Source organism: Lepidothrix coronata, unplaced genomic scaffold (genome assembly GCF_001604755.1).
Source record: "Lepidothrix coronata isolate B3197 unplaced genomic scaffold, Lepidothrix_coronata-1.0 Scaffold112, whole genome shotgun sequence".
Taxonomy (NCBI): Eukaryota; Metazoa; Chordata; class Aves; order Passeriformes; family Pipridae; genus Lepidothrix; species Lepidothrix coronata.
Genome location: NW_016690292.1, coordinates 853,406 through 867,391, shown reverse-complemented (window position 1 = coordinate 867,391; position 13,986 = coordinate 853,406). Strand labels below are relative to the sequence as shown.

The 13,986-nt window shown below is 53.8% G+C and overlaps 1 protein-coding gene across 1 annotated transcript in view; it reads right to left on the bottom strand.

Annotated features, from left to right (window-relative positions):
• The window catches only part of PIK3R3 (phosphoinositide-3-kinase regulatory subunit 3), a 76,913-nt gene that overhangs the window by 37,689 nt on the left and 25,238 nt on the right, over positions 1-13,986 (bottom strand). The gene's annotated exons all lie outside the window — the stretch shown is intronic.

Below are 13,986 nucleotides of genomic sequence, written 5' to 3'. Positions count from 1 at the left end.
AGAGCCACAGGGTATTTTTGCAGGTCTTCCTATCTCTAGGAAGGGTAGGAAGTTGCAAGCTCCCCTCCTCCTCCTTCTCCACAGAGGCAGGAGAGCAGCCGGTGAGCCGGGCTCTGGCGCTGCGGCACCCCGGGGTCTGCGGGGCTGTGGAGCTGGGCTGGGGAACTGCCAGTTACCTTATATTTTCCAGTACACTAATTTCTCTTGTCATCTTGCCAGTGACAAACAGAGAGAGTTAAACAGAGCAATCCATTAAAGAAGCAGCCTGACAGACCGATTGTTAAGGGTTTCAGCGATCCCCATTTACACTGGCTTGAAAAAAATTTTGCCTCGAGCAGCTCCAATTACAGAATTATCGGACCACACTCTGGTCCCTTTGTGCACTTTGCATCTCTGTCATCGTTCCAGGCCTCTCTCTATTTAGTTGCTTGGAAATGGTGAGCAAAATGGAAGGAAACTTGTAACAAGTTCAGAGAAATTAGAAGGGGAAAAAAGAGAGAGAGAAAAAAGCCACCTCCCCAGTTCTAATGTCCTAAACCAGAACACTTTTTAAATGTAACACTGTAGAGGAATTTAAAATATTTTTCACTTCCTCTATTCATTGCTTTAATGCACTGGAACTACTTGCTTAGATTTTTTTCTTTTCCCAAGGAATGTACAATAACCACTCTGTAAATTCCTCAGGTCTGATTTTAAGAGGAACCGTAGAACTTTATTCATGGAGGGAAGAAATAATCCCAATACTTTCCTGCATTAACTCTTTCTTTTTAGTAAAAATGGCAGTGTATGTTTTGATCCCAGCCAGTGATGCAAGCGGCAGGAAGAGGAAATCAATGCCACCTCTAGGAAAAGTGAGGTCTCATCCCTGCTCTGCTGCCATCCCACTTGGTGACCTTCAGGCTGGATTGCCAGCATGGGTTCGAAGGTGGCACCATTCCCAGTAGGAGGAATTCTGGAAAAGCCCAGAGGAGTGGTCACTTCTGCAAATGCAAAGCTCGAACTCTGTAGATTTGTTATTATTCTGAAAAAAACCCAACTCAGTAGTTTTTCTACACTACGATGCGAAGCTGAAGGGTACCCTAACCCTACACCCACAGCTGAGACAGGCACAGTCCACCATAATGCAGCAGCTACATGATGTGGACATTATGCCCCCAACCCATAGTGATCTCACCTATTTATCTTCCAGCATCTTTTCCCATTCCTGGCTTCCTGAATGATTTTACCATCCCGTAGCTAGTGTTATCCTAGTACTCATACCCTTATATGTGCAGAATGTGTTACCCCAGGGTTAGAAAGCTCCCATCCCCCCTTTCCTTACAGCTGAGATTATCTGGTTTCACAAGAGGAAGAGTGAGCAAAGCCACCCCTGGGTACTGCTGGAGGAGGCTGAGATCAAACCTCAGTGCTAACGCACAGGGGAATGCTGGCTTCCCTCTGGCCCAAAACAGAAGGCAGTTTCTCCTGGTTGAGTCCCCAGTCCTGCCATGCAACTCCCTTGGCCCCATCCCTTTCCCTGGGACGTGGTGGAGCTGACCCATCACTCTTTGTGTCCAGGGAACCTCACTGCAACACATCCGTACTCGGAGCTCTGCCCAGCCCCAGTAACGGAGACTCCCACCCCAGGTTTTGGGTGGAGATGGAAAGCAGGAGAAAAACCCCCGTAACAACCCCGGGAGCCCTCGGGGGTATTGAAAAGTCCTCTCATTTCTTATTAATCACTTATGCCAAGAATTCAAACGTCGGCCGTGTGTTGGCTGGGGTTGTTTTCCTTGCAGTTATCCACATGCAATTCATGCCTTGGAAAATGACCCATTTACCATCATGCATTGTTGCTTAGCTACACGCGCTTTCCCTCTAAGTTTTCCCAAATGGAAACATGGCTCTGTTTGCTTTGGAGATCATTTTCCCTGGCTTTCTCTGCTTTACAGTAAATAAGCAAAAGAAGAACAGCCTCTGAGCGCTAAGCAAGGAAATAAAACAAACGGCATGGTGTAGGGTGATTGTTTAAAATCCAGCACATGAACATGATGCCTTCCTTGTCCAGCCAAGGGAATGGGCAGGGAGGGTTTGAGCAAAGGCAACTTGCAGGTCAGCTTCTTTAAGACCTTTTCTTGTCTGTCTTTTTCATTAAGGTTATTTCCCTGCTGAAGATTTCTGAACTCAAACCGGGAATTTGGTTGAATAATGCTGGATTCCCAAGAGAATATTATTTCTATGGAGGACAGGTGGGACTTTGGGACACTGAGAACTCACTGTGCTGCCATGCTCCATGCTCTGCTGCCATGTCACTCCTTGTGGAGTCCTAGATATCCTCTAGAAACATACAGGATATATCCCTTATACCTGCAAACCACCACATTACTTTGTGCCATTGGACAGGACTTTATCCATCAAACCCCAAAATTTCACAGATTCACTATGTCCTGGTTGTAGTGGCACAGCTGGAGCTGGGCACAAGTTGGCAGATGAGCCACTGCAGCATGACGTTCAGCTTCCCAGCACACCAGGTAAATCTTATGGCTGTTTGCTGGAATCCTGAGCCCACCAGTGCCTATGCTACACAGATGTCCTTGAAACATGCAACAAATCCAGAGCATTTGGAAAGCATCAGCTTTACAGCCCGTGCACGGAGGGACTGCACAGCACGTGTGTGGCTGGTCCCCTGTGTCCTGGGAGCACTGGTCTTGCTAAGCATGTGCCTTCGGGCTGAGCTGTGCTTGCGTCCAGGATTTCCAGATGTCCGGCAGTTCATCTGTTCCTCAAGGATCAGATAAAACTTGCAACATCTTCAGATTTTAATGAGGACAAAGCTTTCGGGTAAAATGCAGCGGAGTCTCTCTCACAACACATGGGTTGGTAGAGAACACAGTGGAAAATCTTTTGTCTCCTGGTGCCATGACCATGCACTGGACACGAGCTCTTTGTGGAGCGCAGACGCAGCTGTCAGCTGCTGGAGCACTGGGTGCCTGCAGCTCTCAGGAATGGGATGCCCCAAAGGGTGAGCTCTTGCCCTGCCTTCTGCTGACAAAGCATAGAATGTGTATTGTCTCCAAAAAGAAAAAGGGGAGAGACGGAGTAAATCGTGCAGTGCTGATTGCCAGGCCAATACACTGGTCTAAGGTTTAATACAACTGGTTTCCAGGCCAAGAACCTGCCAGGAAATGAAGAGGGATATTGTAGCTATGCAAATCCCAGCCGGTGGGTTGACACATCCCAAACACTGGGGCTCTGTGAGAGCTGCTAGCACCTTTATTGCCCCGCCACTGGGAAGCTCTTATCTTGCTTTGGGGAAAAGTACACAATACAGCTTTGTTTGGGGCAATACCTCCTGGATGAATGGCCTCTTAAAAGTGCTTTGGGGAATTAAATGGGTGAAAACAGTGTGAGAAAGAGAGGCAGGGGAAGGGAAGAAAAACTTGCTGCTGCAGTACAGGAGGCAAAGTTGGTGGATACTAAAACCACTAAATAAGGAGCTGGGGCCCCTGGTGGTCTAGTGGTTAGGGTGCAGGACTCTCACCACTGCGACCCGGGTTCGATTCCCAGCCCCCCGGGCAGATGGAGCTCGTCAGCCTTGTAAGGCAATCCATCTAAGAGAAGGTCACTCTAAACAAACCTACGTCCTGAGACCCTTGGGCTCAGTTCACACACGCTGTGTCTCACCTAAAAAATCCACTGCGCAGCCTTGAAGGGTTAATGACCTTTCCCAAATCTTTCCCAAATCTTCGCTCCGAAGATTGGAGCGAAGATTTGAGCGAAGATTGGAGCCAGTCTCCGAAGACTGGCCATTAAATAAGGAGCTAGGAGCTATGTCAGACTGAAAGAAGCAAATGTGTGACCAGGCTCCCTGCCACCAGAGGCACCCCAAGACGGTGGCTCAGTCACAAAGCAAGAATCCACTTCCCTGTCCCCTATGTCCCTGCAGGAAGGTCTTGCTTGTGGATGCTGTCTGGGCCTGTGGCACTCCAGTCTTGTCCTGGGCAAAGGATTACTCTGGCTCAGTGCAGACTGGGCACCTGCCCTAAGTCCTGGAGCTGAATCAGGCCAAGGAGTTTTAGTGAATGGAATTCTCCCTGGTTTTATTATTTTTGGAAGCCTGGAAACACCTGCCTATTGCTCAGAGAAACAAGGCAGGCAGGATACATGTCTGGCAGCACCTCCCGTTTATTCCATGTCCTTCCTGGGCAGCTTTTGGAGCCCAGCCCTGCCAGCACCCTGTGCTCCCCATGTTTGGTTTGGAGTTGGCCCTGTGAAAAATGAACATCAAAAGGGCTCTTTCAGCAAGGGCTATTTCCACATCAAATGCCTACCTCCAGTCCTGAGCCATCAGGGAGAGAGCTCTTTATAAAAGGAGAGGGAAGATTAATATTATTTTTCAAAAGTATAATGGGAGGTTTCCACTCCCCAAGCACTTCAGAGTTGGTTTTTGCACAAAGCCATAATAATTTCAACCCCAAAGGACAAAGAAAAATACATTAGAGGAGGTTACAAATGCCTGAAAAAATAGTTGGTCTGAATAGAAATGTTCAGGTCACTGTCACTTTAGGGGCTGGAAGAGGCTGCTGCTGGGAGAGCCTGAGTTTCCCATAGGAATGTGTGCCCTCCATCCTCGCTCAGAGCAGCAGCGGTGTTCCAGATGCCTGCTTGAGCATGGGGAGGTGGGGAGAACCCAAAGATGGGCTGTCGGAACTGCAAACTGGTGGGAGGGGGAAGGAGACGAGGAGGAGTGGAGAAGATGCTGGAAGTACCCTGTTGGGCAAGCAGAAAAGGGAAAACCCCGTTGTCAAGTACAACCCTTCCGAGACTCTACGAGAGAAAGGGAGGCAGGAATCCAGCCCCACGACTGGCTGGCGGTGTGCCTGGACCGTGACACGGCTCTGCCTTGGAAAGGCACCTGCGGCCTCAGCGTCTTCCTCTTACAATACAAGCACAGCATCACGGGGGAAGCACAGTCCTGCAGCTTGACAGCAAATTTCTGCTCTGTGAGCATAAGCCATTGGGCCAGACGAGTGTATGAACAATTATTTGATCACTTCCACTGCGGGAACCAACTTGACAAATACCTCTGATTCACATGCTTGCAGTCTGCTTCTGAAAAACCAGACTAGGAGCAAGCTCTCACCCTGGAAAATCCGTTGCCTGTGTCTGCTGTGCATCCTTTTCCCATGCTGGCAAAGTTTGGGCCAAATGCAGCAGATGCCGTGGAGCTGGCAGAGCTGCTCTGAAGCAAATGTCCCCAGGCTGGTGGGTCAGGGGTGGCAGGGCTCAGAACCTGGGAGGTGGTCTGTCCTAGGGTGACTTAGTGCCTTGCTTGCTTTCTGCTTCTTGGTCATTCAACAGAATGAATCTTTTGCTCTCACCTTCCTCTGGACTTGGGGTGCAGATGTGAAATGAGGTGTGGGACAGTCCTTGCAGCCCCAAGCCTCACAGTCACTAATGACTCGAGGCCCTGAGTGGTTTTCACTTAAAAGGTGGGTGGGGAGAAAATACTTGTGGGTAAGGAAATGTAAAATGTGATCTTGAGGGCTCAGAGAAACTCTGCTAGTTAAGTCAGATCTTGCCTTTTCCCAATGCTTGGAGTTACCCATCCGTGAAGAGGGCTGGAGCCCTCACCACTTAAATCCCACTTAAGCCCTAAAGAAAGTGCTTCACTGGTGCTTCAGGTTCATCCACTGGCTACCACAGGGACAAAGGTTTCACATTCTTCAAGAAAGCTGAAAAATCCCCCAGTCTGTCTGCTGGAGATTGGAGCTGATGGCCAGAGGGCAGTGATGGGAGAAAGCAGCAGCAACAGGGTGGTTGAGCAGCAGTTTGTGGGACCGCACTGGCATCACTGGGTACCCCAAGATCCTTCCTTGACAGCTCCCCTCTGCACCTGGAGCTGAAACAGGGGGGTGGCAGCAGATGCTGCTCCTCTCTCTCAGGCATCAGCTGTCTCCAGGAAGGTGGGGGAACCCTGGGAAAGTGGCTTTGTGCTGATGATGGGGTTTGACACGCGGCAGACCAGTGCTGGGAAAGCCAAGGAGCGCGCTGGAAACAGGAGACGCCTGCGGCAGATGACGGTGCCAGTAGGACATGGCTGGTTTGCTGCCTGCGGGACTGCAAATGCTCTGCCCAAAACAACTTACTCAGATTTACTGTAAGCGGCAGCCTGGCCGTCCATAGCTTGTGGTGAACACACCAGCCCTGCCTGCAGAAAGGGCTGCGGAAGCCAAGCTGGCCCCTTGCCCGGCAGGCTGGAGGGGGGGAAGGGGGGGCTTTGCAGCCCTGCCCGCCTGTCCCAGCACGGCACCCTCAGCCCAGCACCCTCTGCCCGCTGCGGGTCCCAGTGCCAAGTTCAGAAGCACATGAGGTGGATTTTCTCTTGCCAGGTGCTTTCTGCACCCAGCCTAAGGAGGTGATTCTGTGGATGGAACCCCCCATAATGATTCTGCTGCAGCAGCGCTGGGGTAACTGAGTGAAGGAAAGGGAGGGAATTCCCCCACCGTGGCAGAAGCCGCTTGAGCAGCACAGCAAAGGGACTCAGAGGCCAGGCTGGGTGCTGCTGGCTGGCAGCCAGTTCATCCCTGGGGCACCTGGGGCCACGGCTGAACCGGGAAACCCCCCGGCTGCGCCCAGCTTCCGGCCTTTGTGCGAGCAGGAGCCGGTGGCGGGGCGGTGGCAGTGGGATGGCTGCCATCGTGTCACCCTGGCCTGGGCTGCGCTCGAGGCTCGTGTGTCCTCACACCCCGAGAGGTGCTGCCGGATGGAGAGAGACTGTGCAAAGTCTGGCCGAGGGGACTCGCCGTCCCCTCCCATGCAGCCGTGCCGGGAGGGAAATTTCCGATACTGCTGGCTTCCCAGAAGTCAAGGGGAGGTTTCATCCCTGGCTCTGCTGTCTCAGCTCACGCATCCTTCCCGGCTCAGTCTGTGAACCTGGCACGCGAGGCTTAGCGCCGGCAGCATGGGGCAAGACCGAGGGTGGGCAGCCTGTCAGGCCAGGCTCTGAGGGGCTGAGCCAGCCCTTCTCCTGGCCAGAACATCCTCACTGGAGGGTTGCACTGGTGGGCAGTGGGGCTGCTGCAGAGCAACCAGAGCCACGTGCTGCCCAACACCAGCCAGCTCGGTGACATCAGCCCGTGCCATGTCGCCGTCCCCCCGCCCCAAAGCCCCACACCAAAGTCCCTTATTGAGGCACCGTGGCAGTGTTGGTGTCACTGTGCTGTGAGGTGCCATAGGGGTGTGCTGCAGGGCCAAGGGACGGAGTTTTTGTCTCTCCCCTCCCTGACACAGAGGCAAAGCATCCTAAGAGGGAATGCCCATAAGGGGAGGGATTTTGCTGACATGAGCCACAGTGCTGGTGCCCGCCACTGGGCATCAGTGCCCTGGGCTCTGAGGACTGTGCAAGTGATGGAGGATGTGGCTGCTCTGGGGTGGGGAGTCACGAGAGCATGGCCATATCCTACAGAAGCCTTCTCCTGCCTTCCCCAGCCACTCAGCACTGGCTACGGATGTTTTCTTTTCTTACAAGAAATCCACCTGAAAACAAGAGGGGCTGTGCCAGGCAGGTGGCTCTTCCAGAGCATTTGCCTCTGCTCTGCATTTAAGCAGCAGCGATTTTTGCTCAGAAACGTCCAAATTTTTGCTCTGCACAAGCTCTGGTTTTGAAGCCTCCACCGCGGAGCTCCCAAAGACTGAGGGGCTCCTGGCACATGCCCATCTCCTGCCTGTCCTGACTGCAGGACCTGTTGCCAGAAAAAAATTGAGTATGGGGCTCAAATGGCCAGCCCAAACCTGATGTGCCCAAGGGGAGGAGCGCTGACCCTGACCTGTGCAGCCCTCCAGCACCAGCTCGGGCTTAACTCTCTCCTCTGCAGGAAGATTTGAAGCCTTCCAGTTAAATCCGGGAAGGAGTTAGCAAGTCTTTGTGGCAGGCGGATTAGAGGCAGAGGTAAATGCTCCTGCTAAGTGTAATCTGGCTGGTTAAAAGCTCAGCTCAGCCTCTATCCCAGCATTGTCCTTGCTTCTTATAAATATAAGAGACAATTCTGCAAACACACATTTTTCCTATTGCCTGCTTAGAGACGCAAGAGACTGGGGAGAGCCTGTTGCCCTCCCCTTCTCCCCAGGTATCATTAGGGTTTATTATCACCCCCCCAGTGCCCTCCTTTCTCTGGGATGGGTTCAACACTGGCAGCCTCTGATCCTGCAGGTGCAGCAGGAGGGGGATTACAGCTCGTGGGGCCACAACTCAGGGCAGGTGAAGGCAGCAGAAGCTCCCAGCATTGGGGAAATGGGACTGGGGGTGAGAGCCAGGATCCTCTTTCTCCCCACAAGCCAGGGTTCCTCCAATCCCATGCCCTGGGGAGCCCTCTGGGTGGAATGGGGCAGTTGTGGGATAGGGACTGGCAAGCTAGGGGTTCTGGTCACTGTGGAGCATATAGTAACTCAGAACAGAAATGAAAAATTATCCTAGCTGTGTAAAAGTAGGTAACACTTATCTGATTCTCTCTGAAAACCTCTGTTCTGGAGCTGGTGGCACTAAGAGGGCACAAGAGGGTGGCAGCTCCACCTGTGACACTCCCTGCCCTGGCCATCCTACCCTGTGGCAGAAGCATCTCTATCTGCACTGTCCTCTACAGGTGACAAGACTTCTTGGGCAGTGCTAACTAGGACCTGTGTGCCGACCCCAGGAGTTTGTGGGTGCCCTGGAGAGAGTCTCTTTTTCCCTCAGCTGGAGGGTGCACAGATGACCTCTCCTAGGGGATTATGGCTGAAGTGGGGGGCTTTCACAGGGAGTATGAGCAGGCAGGGATCAGGGTCTTACTGGGATTAAGGTATTTTCCATGCATTTAAACTAGTTGTCACGAACCCAGAGCTACCTAGGAGTGAGTGACCAGAGCCCAACAGCAAAGGCACAGGAGAGAAGAGCAGGGAGAAGCTAATACCCACCCTGACCCTCACCCCAGGGCTTGCAGGGAGCAAGGGGAAGATGCTCACAGAGGCTTGGAAGCCCCGAAAGCCCCAGGGATGATCCGTGGGCTGTGATTCGAGGAGAGGTGAACAGGTGCTGCACAACCCCAGTGAGATGCCTGCTGATGGAGGAGAGCTCGGGGAGCTCGGGGGGGACAGCAGCAAGTCCCCAGGGAGACAGCAGAGCACCATGCCCTCTCTGGGCCAGGACAGAGGGGTCCGTTCCAGGAGGCGTGAGAGCTGGGTGGCTCCAGGAGCTTGGTAACCTTAATCCTCCCTCGGATTAATGCTCAGGGGAGCTGGGGACAGTGTTTAAACCTGCCAGAGTGAGCTCTCACATTGAGTGCAGCTCTGTGGTGGGGTCGGAGGGGGACAGAGAGCACAGGTTAAGGACAAGAAGAGGGGCAGGCAGTCCTGTGGCCTAATCTGACATGCAGCTTCAGATTCTGTGGCCATGTTGGTGGGCCCTGCCCTCCCTGGGAGCAAAGGGATGGGCAGCCTGATGACCAGCTCCATGCTGGGGTCATGCCCGGCAACACTGCCTGGCTCCAAGAGGCTGCTGCTGGTCTGGCTCTGCAGGGCCCCTGCAGGCTGAACCCCTTGAGCCAGCCCAAGGTGGAAACCATGTGCCCTTGGAAGGATGCTCTTCTGGGGCAATGCCTGCCCGTGACGAAGTCTCCAGGATGAAATCCCTCTCTCGGGATAAATTGGGTTCCCTGGGGCTGAGCTTTCAACCTGGCTCAGAGGAGCAGTGCTAGGATTCTCAGGGGTGCTCAGACAGCCCATGTTCCTACCCACATAGACTCCAGACTGATCCCAGACCTCAGCAGAGGACTGCCTAGCTCATGGCATTAGGAGCCACTCTCCTCTGCAGACACTGGCATTGCTGAGGTGCTTGCAAGCCCACGCAGGGGCAGAGCAGGCCAGCTGGCAGCCCTGCAGAGCAGCCTGAGCCCCAGCTCCTCACCCAAAGCAGGTGCAGAGCCCTATGCAATCCCCTGGTCCCAGCCTAGCAAGGACCCCGGGCTGTGTCCCCAGCCCCAGCTGAGCAGGAAATGCCACATGGATGCCATTAGAGGAGGTTCCCATCCCTTGGCAGTGTGGGTGCAGCTCTCTCCCGAGCTTCCCCTGGTCCGAGCTGTTTTGCCAGGCAGCTGGCTTCAGCACAAAGGTGCCACTGAGATACACCAGTGTCCCCTGGACCCCAAGCACCAGTTACACCTCCTTCACCCCTCCACAGCCTTGGACTCTCATGGGAACCTCCTGTCCTGTGCCTAATCCAGCCCACGGCTCCATGCTCCCCAACCCTGCCACCCGTCCCAGGGAGATGCCACAGGGTATTGTCACCCATCCCGATGTGGCCAGTGTCACCTTGGGCGCCTCCCTGCTGGGCTGGGAGTGGCCTTGCAGGGGTTGCAGGTGCTGTGTGCTGTCCCCTGAGGCAGCGAGGCAGGATGGGATGTACTGTCCTAAGTGGCGTCTTAACTAGATCTGATCCAGCCTTGCAAAGCCACAGCGCCTTCAATTCCCTTAGCACTCCAAATCTGCTACTGTGCATCTAAGCGGATTATTTTAAATACCCCATGATGGACTGCTCCTTTGTAATATAAACCAGCCTCGTGTGTCCCATTCCCCTCCTATTTGCTGTGATTTAGCTGCAGCTATGACAGCTAGAAGTCTCCCCAGCTCCCTCTGCTCCCTAGGAAACATCCCTCGTACCAGCCCCTTCCCCAAATCCTCTCTCCCCTGTGTTTCCAGATCACAGGGATGCTCCTCCCCACACATCCTTTCACATCTTGGGGTGAGTGATGGCTGTGGGATGTGCTGCCCCAGAGCTGTTTCATCTCTACCCAGAGCTGAGCCCCTGCACCAGCATCACCCCCACCTGCACCTCAGGGCCAACCCAGAGAGGCTTTTGCCCAGAGAGGGGCCATGAAGGAGCCCTTTTGGGTGGGTTTTTCCAGTTTTCAGGTTTTTTGCTCGAGCTGACTGGCTCTGAGACCTCAGTCCTGCCGTGAAGTCAGCCAAGCAAGAGAGCAGCCTGACTCCCACTCCCACTGGGGGGTTGGTTTGGGGAGCACAGGGGCTGGTGTGGAGCCCACCCACCCCCGCTCTCGGCAACAGCAAAGAAGCCACCACTTTTCCAAGCGCTTCCCTTTGGGGCTTGTCTGATTAATGAGGGCTTGTTATTTCCAAACTGTTTGAAATCGTGTTTATTTTATCTGCCGCTGGATTCCTCTGACTCAGGGCTCATCGTTAACTGCCAAAGATGAGTGACAGATCCCGCTAATTACAGCTAATGATGGCCTTAAAGGATCTCTGTGCTCACACGTGTGTTTGTGTGCACACATGCCAAGGGCCATTTATAATTTAAAGTGGGGAGAGTCGTTAGCATAAACCATGCCCAGATTAATTGCAGAGAGCAGCCTCTCCAGGGAGGATGCTCACCAAGAGGCTGTGGTTTCAAGCACTGGATGCTGAGGGCGGCACAGGCTGCCTGGGCAGCATGGTCCTGAGCTGGGTGTCAGCCTCAGGGACACCAAATCAAAGCCACCAGATAGGAAATGTTTGGTGCAGAGCAGCTGGTAGGGACCAGGGGACCCTAATATGTGGCACAGACACAAGTGGCTCAGAACCATTTAGGGCCATGGAAGCTGAAGTCCGGCAGAGCCCTGTGCGGTGTTTTCCAAGTGGGAGGAGCACCGTGCCCAAGAGACCCAGTTGTCCCCCAGTTTCTCTGGGAACAGGCAGCTGGAGAAATGGGAGACACTTTTTATGGCCTCCCTGAGGACAAAGTAGCTGCAGGAGCACAACCCATTAGTAGACACCAGAGACCTCTCAGCTGGGGAGCTGGGGCTAGCAGTGCTCCCTGCCTTGAGGAGAGCTCTCCCCTCTTTAGTCCCTGGGTAATCCAGCCAAAAGACTTTGCTTTTACCTTTATTCCTAGGAAGGAAGGAGGGAGGATGGAGATGATGAGGCTTTCCCCACCCCTGGGCTGGAGGATGTGGAATGAGAAGCAGTGGCTGCAGGAGCTCATGGCCACCACCCTGGCAAAGGGTCGGGCAGGTGGCTGCTCGGAGAGAGCAGGCACATCCCATGGACAGGCTGACTGGGGGACTTGAATGACCTTCCACACCGAGGTTTGTTCCAAGCCCTTCCCTAAACCAGCTCTCCACCTGCCTGGGCTGACTTTGACCCACTCCTGCAAAGAGGGTGCACAGGGACAGATCCATGTGTCCCCTGGCTCCATCTCCTCACCCTTCCTCTCCTTGGGGGTCCAGATGATGCCCTTGCACCTCTCCCGGTCCTCCCATCTCAGGTCATGGAAGAAGTATCCAGAAGGAAACCAAAAGCTGTTCCAGATGGCAGAAGGCTCGGCAGAGCAGAATAACTGTTCCCCAGCCCTTACCTTTCTGCAAACCAAGTCCACCTTTCTTGGAAAAAAGTATTTCAAGCTCCTCGGTCTTCCTCAGAGCTGGCGAGCGGCAAGAGCGAAGCACCAGCCCTGGCTCCCCAGGGAGGGGAAGAGCCATCCTGCAAAGTGCTTCTATATTGGTCTGTGCCACAGGAAAGTCTAAATTGGAAATGATGGCAGCAGCAAGAGCCAGGATGCCAAGATGGACTCTGGGGCCTGCACAAAGTGATTTCAGGGGCTGGATGTGCTTGGCCCAGGTGATCCCTGCCAGCACAGGACACTGGTGTTCTAATCCTGCTAAAAGCTGGGTGGAAACAACTTGGATGAGGGCTTTTGGCTTCCAGATTCAGGTCAAGACCGATGGCTCATGAATTTGTCTGGGATCTTTTGAATTGTTCTGGTCCCCAAAACACTCAGGTTTCTCTTTCTGAAACACTCCAAATGTTTCAGTTTAAGGGTCTTGCAGAAAGAGCTGTCAGAGGGTGTGGAGCAGAGCTTCCCTCAGACACCTGCAGCCACTCAGTAGTTGTCACTGCTCCTGAAACAGCCCAGCAAGGCTCTTCAGGCAGGACCAGCTCGGGCTGGTGCTTTTTGCATTATCCCCCTGTCACTGGGGGCTTCAGTCCTCCAAACCCTGTTCACACAGGGGTCCTGGGTGCTCCTGCTCTCCTGACCCCACTCTCCCCCTGGCATGGCTTCCTTTACCATGGTTCCCTACCATGGTCTCTCCCAAGTCCAGGTGATGTTTTTCCCTCTATGCCATGGCCAGTGTGGGGTGCATGACAGGGCAGGCCACCACGGGGTCCTGGGCCTGGGCACCACGCTGCAAGCTGCTTGCTCAGCAGCATGTTGAACCCTCCCCAAATAGCCCCTGAGATCACCATCACCCAGTGAAAGAGCCCAATTGCAAAGAAAACAGGGAAGCAGCTGAAAAAATAAAGGCGCTGCCATGGCACTGTGCACGCCAGGTCGGAAATTTGGGATGGTGCCGAAGCACAGCCCCGGATGCTCCTCCCGCCCCAGGGCATGAAGAGCCAACACAGAATGGAGAAATAAGAGGTACGACAGGCCAGAGGGAAGGCACTCTGCTGATGGCACCAGGGATGGGCAGTCAGGACTTGTGGTCCTCCAGGTACTCGGGAAGAGCCAAGGATGATGCAGCCACATCTCTATGGTGTGAGATGGAGTGATCCAGCCCTAGCTCTGTGTGTCCTGGGGACAACACAGTGCCAGGCTGCTCAGTGAGATGCCAGCCTCTGTGGGTGCCTCAGCTCCTTCACCACCTGCAACCCTCCCCAAATGCCAGAAGTATCCAAAAGACGGAGACATTGTCCAAAGAACAGCCATAAGTCTCTCCCAGAGACTTGGTGTAGCCCTGGCTGTGAGGCAGTAACTTTTTGAGCTGAAGGATGAATAGAGATTAACTGGACAGACACAGCTTTGCTGGGAGAACTGGAAGGTCAAGCAGCCTTGAGGTCAGGATAAGAGGCAATGCCAGTGCCTGCCTCCCAACCCTGTACGTACTACTGCCAGACTGAGACTGCCAAACTCATTGCACCTCTGCCCTGGGCCCCTGGTTGTCTCCAGCATCAGCTGGCCTGGGGGCAGGAGCAGGTCGT